This window comes from Nicotiana tabacum, chromosome 12 (assembly GCF_000715075.1).
Source record: "Nicotiana tabacum cultivar K326 chromosome 12, ASM71507v2, whole genome shotgun sequence".
Classification (NCBI taxonomy): domain Eukaryota; kingdom Viridiplantae; phylum Streptophyta; class Magnoliopsida; order Solanales; family Solanaceae; genus Nicotiana; species Nicotiana tabacum.
In genome coordinates this window covers 91,353,239-91,360,372 of record NC_134091.1, presented here as the reverse complement: position 1 = coordinate 91,360,372, position 7,134 = coordinate 91,353,239, and the positions used below count along the sequence as shown (strand labels likewise).

Genomic DNA, 7,134 nt, shown 5'->3' with positions numbered 1-7,134 from the left:
CGACCCCAAAGTGCGTGGGGCTATAATGTGGTAGATAAGACATCCATAGAAGTTTCAAACTTCACCAATTGTTCTGTAAGTTTATTCTTATTTTATCTAAATTTGGCTCATAATCCAAGAGACACCAGATTCGATACATTATGCTCATTTGTGAAAACCCAGCGAAACTTTTTATTTCATTCTATTACTTAATATTCTTTTTTGAGTTATGTGGGGGATTGCTAAAAAATATTATTTCGATAAATCAAAAAGAAATATTAAAATTGATGTCCAGATTCATTCTTTAATATTATGTTAATGGGTATTTATTATACAATCAATGTGAATATAATTTAGTGTGTGTAACTCTAAATTAGAATATCTTTGAAGTATATTATTTTATTAACTTTAAATGGCTATCATTATAACTATTAAAATCAGCTGTGTAACAAATCAATGTGAGTATATTATTTTATTAACTTTAAATGGCTATCATTATAACTATTAAAATCAGCTAAATTTTTGATAATTTTGAGTCTGATCATTCCAGACTTAATGGCCATTGATATGAAACATTTCCCTGGCCTTAACTTTGATAACGCCAATGGCCTTAACTACAATATGTAAGTTGTAACGTTTCTTTTGCCTTAAATTTGATAACGTTTCATTGGCTTTACATTTAATAGTGACGTGTCTTCTTAACAACTGTTGTCCAACTTTGAACTATAGATATATATGTATATTTTTGTGTTCATTTTGAGAGTGTGAAAAAAGTAAAAAAATTTCTTCTCTTATTCTTTTATTGTGTTGGGTTGTTTTTGTTAATCTTTGTTGTTTATGTTCCTAGTTTATGTTGGAAGAACTTGTTGAATTCTGAGAGATACGTCTAATTTTATTCATTACGGTGTGAGCGAAATAGCCTTGAGGATAGTGTCCTTGACACGCCTCAAGCTAAATTCTATTCTCCATAAACCAATATTTTTACAACAATAAGAATTCATGACCCGTGTTAGCTCTCAAGTTCTGGCCACGAAGTCATTTTTGCAAAATCTTTTGAAACGAGAACAAAACTTAAACAGTGACATTTAAAGATTCTATTTATGCAATCACCCCAAATTCATATGCTAGCTCTCCAGCCCGGATGTAAAGTTATTTGTGGTATTGAGAAAATAAAAAGAAAATGTATTAAATATACGCTAGAAGGAGAGCTTGAACCTCCAACCTTGTCGGTTTAGGATTTTGCATTCAAGTTTTGGCCGCGAAGTCATTTTCGCAAAATCTTTTAGAACAGGAATAAAAATTAAACAGTCACATTAAAAAAGATGAGAAAAATATTTTTAAACGCTCTAAAAAAATAGCCTAAAAAAAAATATTATTATTTTTTTATAATAAAGTAATACATTAAATTTTTTGACTAGCAGATGTAATAAGTTTCGGGCGACCGATCAATGTTATATTTTGCCGTTAATTGATTCTATTTGTGCAAATCACCCCAAATTCATACGCTATCCTCTCTCTGGGCTAAAATCAGAATGAATGCACGTGTCTGGCAAAAATTTACGGAAGTATGATACTTTTTAGAGTGGTCTTTAACTTTTGACCTCCGCTTGCCTCACAGCAGAGTTTCAAGGTCAAAAGTTAACAGTATCGCCTATAGGGCAAGCGAGGGTCAATACTTATTATACTTGAAATTTTTTCCATGAGGTAAACGGAGACTAAAATTATAAGACCATCTACTTTAAGGGATATTTATGTACTTCACCCGACCCGGATGGGCAACTATATTTGTGGTACTGAGGAAAAAATATATCACAATTATACGCTAGGAGGGCTTGAACCTCCGACCTTGTGGCCGCGAAGTCATTTTCACAAAATCTTTTGGAACAGGAATAAAAATTAAACAGTCACATTAAAAAAGATGAGAAAAATATTTTTAAACGCTCTAAAAAAATAGCCTAAAAAAAAATATTATTATTTTTTTGACTAGTGGATGCAATAATTTTTGGCTAACCGATCAATATTATATTTAGCCCTTCATTGATTCTATTTGTGCAAATCACCCCAAATTCATACGCTAGCCTCTCTCTGGGCTAAAATCAGAATGAATGCACCGGTTCGGCAAAAAATTACGGAAGTATGATACTTTTTAGAGTGATCTTTATGAGTGTCAAGGTCAAAAGTTAATAGTGTTATTTATGGGGCAAAGGGAGGGTCAACACTTATTATACTTGAAATTTTGCCCATGGGGCAAACGGAGTCTAAAATTGTAAGACCATCCACTTTAAGGGTTATTTATCTACTTCATCCGACCCGGATGGGCAGCTATATTTGTGGTATTGAGGAAAAACATATACAATTATACGCTAGAAGGAGGGCTTGAACCTCCGACCTTGTGGTTAACAGCCACACGCTCTAACCAACTGAGCTATTCCAGCTGCTGCTCGATCAGTTCCAGGTTTTAATTTACTCAAGAACTTTAGTCTGCTCTCTCTGACAGCATTCGCGCCTATTTACTAAGCTTTTAAAGTTCTTTTTGCCTCTATACTATGAAAGTTTCTTCATTATTCAATGGAAATATTTAATTATTATAGATCTCGTCAAAAATTGATACAGTATTTGATAAATCCACCACAAGTTTTAGTCGATTTGTCAAATTTGCAAAATAAGACTCTTAACATATATCATGGTTCATGACGTAAGAGTTTTGATCAACATCAATATTAGCCGTAAAAGTGGATGATGCAACGAAAAGAACCTAACTTCCTCTGTGCTTATTATATGCTTTCAATTGGTAACTCAAGACAATGCTAAGTGATGGTGAGTGCTCTCAATTGATACACTTTTCCTTAATTGTTCAGGTTGAAGCATAATTAACTTCGTCGTTATCCCGAATTTAGTGATGTCTACCACTTTTTGAGTTGGATCGTCCTTACTTCCTATTAATTGTGTGAAAATAAATTTTTTGGTTAGATATTCTTAATGCCTTTAAAATAAGATTTCTATTGTAAATGAAAATCTTTTAGAAAGATGACTTTTTGTACTAATAAAGTTCAAACGTCCGCTCCACCGATGGTGTACCCAAGATTTTGTACAAGCGGGTTCAATCAAAGAATACGGTAGTCGATTGTAGGAGTGCAACAGTAAACACAATTTGTGTACAACTCTTTTTTGTTCATCAGATCACTTCAAAATGAAGTCATTTAATTTTTGTTAAAAAAAAGTTAGGGAGAAATTTTAAAAAAATAACAAAAAAAATTCGTCCTTTATTTTTTTTAAAATTTATCTATATAAATTAACAAATTTTATTTTAGAAAATTTAGCAATTTTAACCAAAAAGTATTTAACCTACTTAAAAATTATATTATAACTCTAAGATATTTAACATACAATGTTGTTGCAAACAAAAGACAAGGAAAAAAAAGAGAGTTACAAACTAAACTAATTTATACAAATTATTAAAGAAAAAGATATTTACCCGAAACTAAAATTTTGAGTATAACACAAATTAATGATTTCAATATAAACTAAACTAAACTTAACTAAATTAAGATTATAAGTAATTTCGATAAAGCACTAGAACAAAAATTCACTTTGTAGAAAGGTTTTAATTTTTTGAAGTAAAACGAAGAAGTTTAATAAAATTGCTTTTATTGGATTTAAATAAAGAAAAGAAATAATAAAGAGAAGTAAGAAAACAAAGAGTCAAAGACAAAATAGGATACATCAAGCCCTAATTAATTATATAACCTTGTAATCTTTAGTGTTTTATCAACCCTTGTTAATTACCTCGATATTGGAGAGCTTACAAAAAACCAAGCGTTTTCATCATAAGAGCTTCGAGAGTGCGGTAAGGTTTCTGCTTTTTTAACTCACCATTACCATGCTTTTTCTTAATTGCTGATATGTTGGTAAGTACTTAAATATTTTGTTCCCCATGTTTCAGTGTTTATGTTTCCTCAAATTATCATGATCTTATGTTTTACAAACCCAAGAAAAGCTTTAATTTTCAAATAGGATTAAATCCATGAACTCAAAAGTAATGATCGTGTCCGACATTTGTCGAGACTTTGGATTATTATGTTACATTGTCGTATCATTCGAAGTAACGTACTATTGTCCTTTTATTACTATACATTGTTGTTCGAGTTTCTTAAAAGATTAAACTCAATTAATTAATAAAGGTGAAATACATAAAGTCCCCATTAAATTTATCCAAAAAATAAGTTTGAACACTTAAACTAAACGGGTATTCTTTTATCCCCACTAAATACATCTGAAGTGAATTATTTTCCTTCTTAACAGCTGATGTGGCAAAAAAATAAAAAGAAAACAAATTAAAAGCGTGTACATAACAGAAAATAAAAAAATAAAAAAAGTTTCTGTCTCCTTCTTCCTCACCCCTCGTCCCTTTCTTTTTCACAGATAGTGCAATAGACTATTGAAGCTTTAATCCAACTAGAAACCACCCAAATCCTTCACCAATTGTCACAAATTTAAGATAGACTCCATAAATTGCACCCAACAAAATCCAGCAACACCCAACTACTTCCACCGCTGCCATGGCCATCTCCGGAACCTCCACTTCCTCGACCACCTTACAAACCCACTTCCAAATTTTCTTCCACCATTTTTCACTTCTGAAAGCACATTTCTTCCTCTTATATTCACCATTAACACCACCGAAGTATAAATCAAATTGGGTATTACATATATTTCTTCTCTTGGAGATTAATTTCTTGGCTCATTTATGTCAATTTTTTGACTCACACTTGTCGTCTTGATGTAAGGAAGAAATTATTATTAGCCTTATTATAGGTACTATTGTGAAATATTATGGTGGAATTTATCTCATAAATATTGGAGAACGTTAATTATGATTTTTGTGAAGATGGAGGGGGACGATGGTGGAGAGGTGCTGAGGACAATGGTGCGACGAGGTTGGTGGTTTAGTAAAAATCTGATGATTTGTATGAAGAAGAGTGGAAATGGTGGATTATTTTGGAGAGGAGGATGAAACATGTAGGGTGGGGTGAGGAAGAAAGTAGATTAGGCAAATGGAATTTAATTTGTTAAATTTTTAATGATTTTCTGACGTGGAAGCTGATGTGGAGCGAGTGTACTACACTGCTCAACTTATGACTGGGTTTAGGTCTAACAGGGAGGCATTAATTTCATATGAACAAGAATAGGGGGGAGGGGTAAAAGAACACCTGTTTAGTTTAAGTGTTCAAACTTATTTTTTGGACAAGTTTAATGGGGTCTTTATGTATTTTGCCATTAATAAACCCCCTTATTTCAATTTAGATGATATAATTTGACTTGACACAAAGTTTAAGGAGCAAAAACTTTGTGGGGCCATGGCATTTGTGTGACGATAAATGCTTCTCATAAAGGGTAAAGCAAGTAAAATGAAAAGTGTAAAGTTAAATTATTTTCAAATATAGAAATGTGTCATATATTCTTTTTGAAACGGACTAATAAGGAAAGTGTGTCATTTAAATTGAAATAGAGAGAGTAACATATTTGAAACTTTTACCAAAGAATCACCCCGGCCCACTTGGTTGAAATTGAAATCAAGACCAAATCCCGATTATACATTCATCTTCGAGTCTAAATATGTGATTTGTTTCAATATCCGACCTCAAATCGAGGTCTAAATCTCTAAAATACAAAATCCTAAGTTCCTATCCAAAAATCCTAATATACTCTATGAAAATCTAGACCTGGGGATAAAAATCTATAAAATGTAATGGAAATTAATCAAAATAAGTTAAACTTACTAACTCTCGAAGTTGGGATGAAAATCTCTTCAAAAATTACCTCCCACAAAGTCTAGGTCTCAAAACTGAAATAAAATAAGTTAATCCCAAAATCCTCTATTTTTACCCTGGTGCAAAAATCGCAATTGCAAACTCTTGTTCACAATTACGCAGCTCACAAATGCCAACCACATGGTCGCAAATACGAAGTGGCCTTGGAGCTTCAGATGTCGCAAATGCGACACATACTTCACAATTTTTAAGGTCGCAAATGCGACTCCAGTTTCGCAATTGTGAAGCTGGCCTATCCCATCCATCTTTGCAAATGTAAGGCCCACTTTGCAAATGTGAACCTCGCATTTGCGAGCAGTTCATCGCTATCAAGTCTTTAAAAATAACTCGAAATTAATTCGAAACTGCCGATCCAAACATCCAAACAAGTATAATAACCTTACATGAACTCGCTCGTAGGATAAAAACATCAAAATAACATCTACAATCAAGAATCAGACATCAAAACGCAAAGATTCCAATGTTCATAAACTCATTTTTATAACTTTTCGCAATAAGCACCAAAGCGGCCTTGGATCACCCGGGACCCCAACCAGATATGCGTACAAGTCCAAGATCACTATACGAACTTATTAGAATTGTCAAAACACCGATCATAGATCGTTTACCAAGAATGTTGACTGTGGTCAACTCCAATAACTTTAAAGTTCAAAACTCAAGTTTTCTTTTGTAAAAACACATTAACTTTTCGAAAATCAAAACGGACCACGCACACAAGTCTTAAATCATCAAATTAAACTATTCGGAGCTCTCAAACCATGCAACAAAAAACTAGAACTCAAAACGACCTATCCACCCGTTACAATGAGTTTGTCATACTAAAAAGTCTTTATAAATCAAGATCACGTAAGCATTTCTTTCTGCATAATTTGTAACCTCTATCTTTTGTGCAGTAACACTTCTACACCATATTGGTAACAATTGTTTTTCGGCGAAATATATAAATAGTCTTGAAAGTTATCACTAACAATCAAAAAGACACGTTAATTTAGCTAGTGACCATTTAGGCACTTTTAGTTAGCAAAGGTGTGTTTCATGAACACTTGTAGTTATAAGACCATTGCGTGATCTCACTCTCTAGTGACATGTCAAATGAACAAATGAGAAAATGACATGTGTAATTTTTATTAAAACAATTACCACATGTAATATTTAACAAAAGAGAAAAATAATAATAATGAAAAAAGAAGGAAAATAAAAATTTATAAAAAGCTCCTTCATCACCATTTCACGGAGACCAATATCGGTCCTCGTCTTTCGGATTCGTATCAATATAAAAAGAATATCTAATTAAAGTCACTTTCTCTCACTTAATAGATCTATC

At 32.4% G+C, this 7,134-nt stretch overlaps 1 non-coding gene across 1 annotated transcript; it reads right to left on the bottom strand.

The window, feature by feature from the left end:
- Positions 1-2,340: 2,340 nt before the first annotated feature.
- Positions 2,341-2,414, bottom strand: TRNAN-GUU (transfer RNA asparagine (anticodon GUU)). Its single transcript has one exon. It is a non-coding gene; the product is annotated as a tRNA-Asn (tRNA).
- Positions 2,415-7,134: the final 4,720 nt, after the last annotated feature.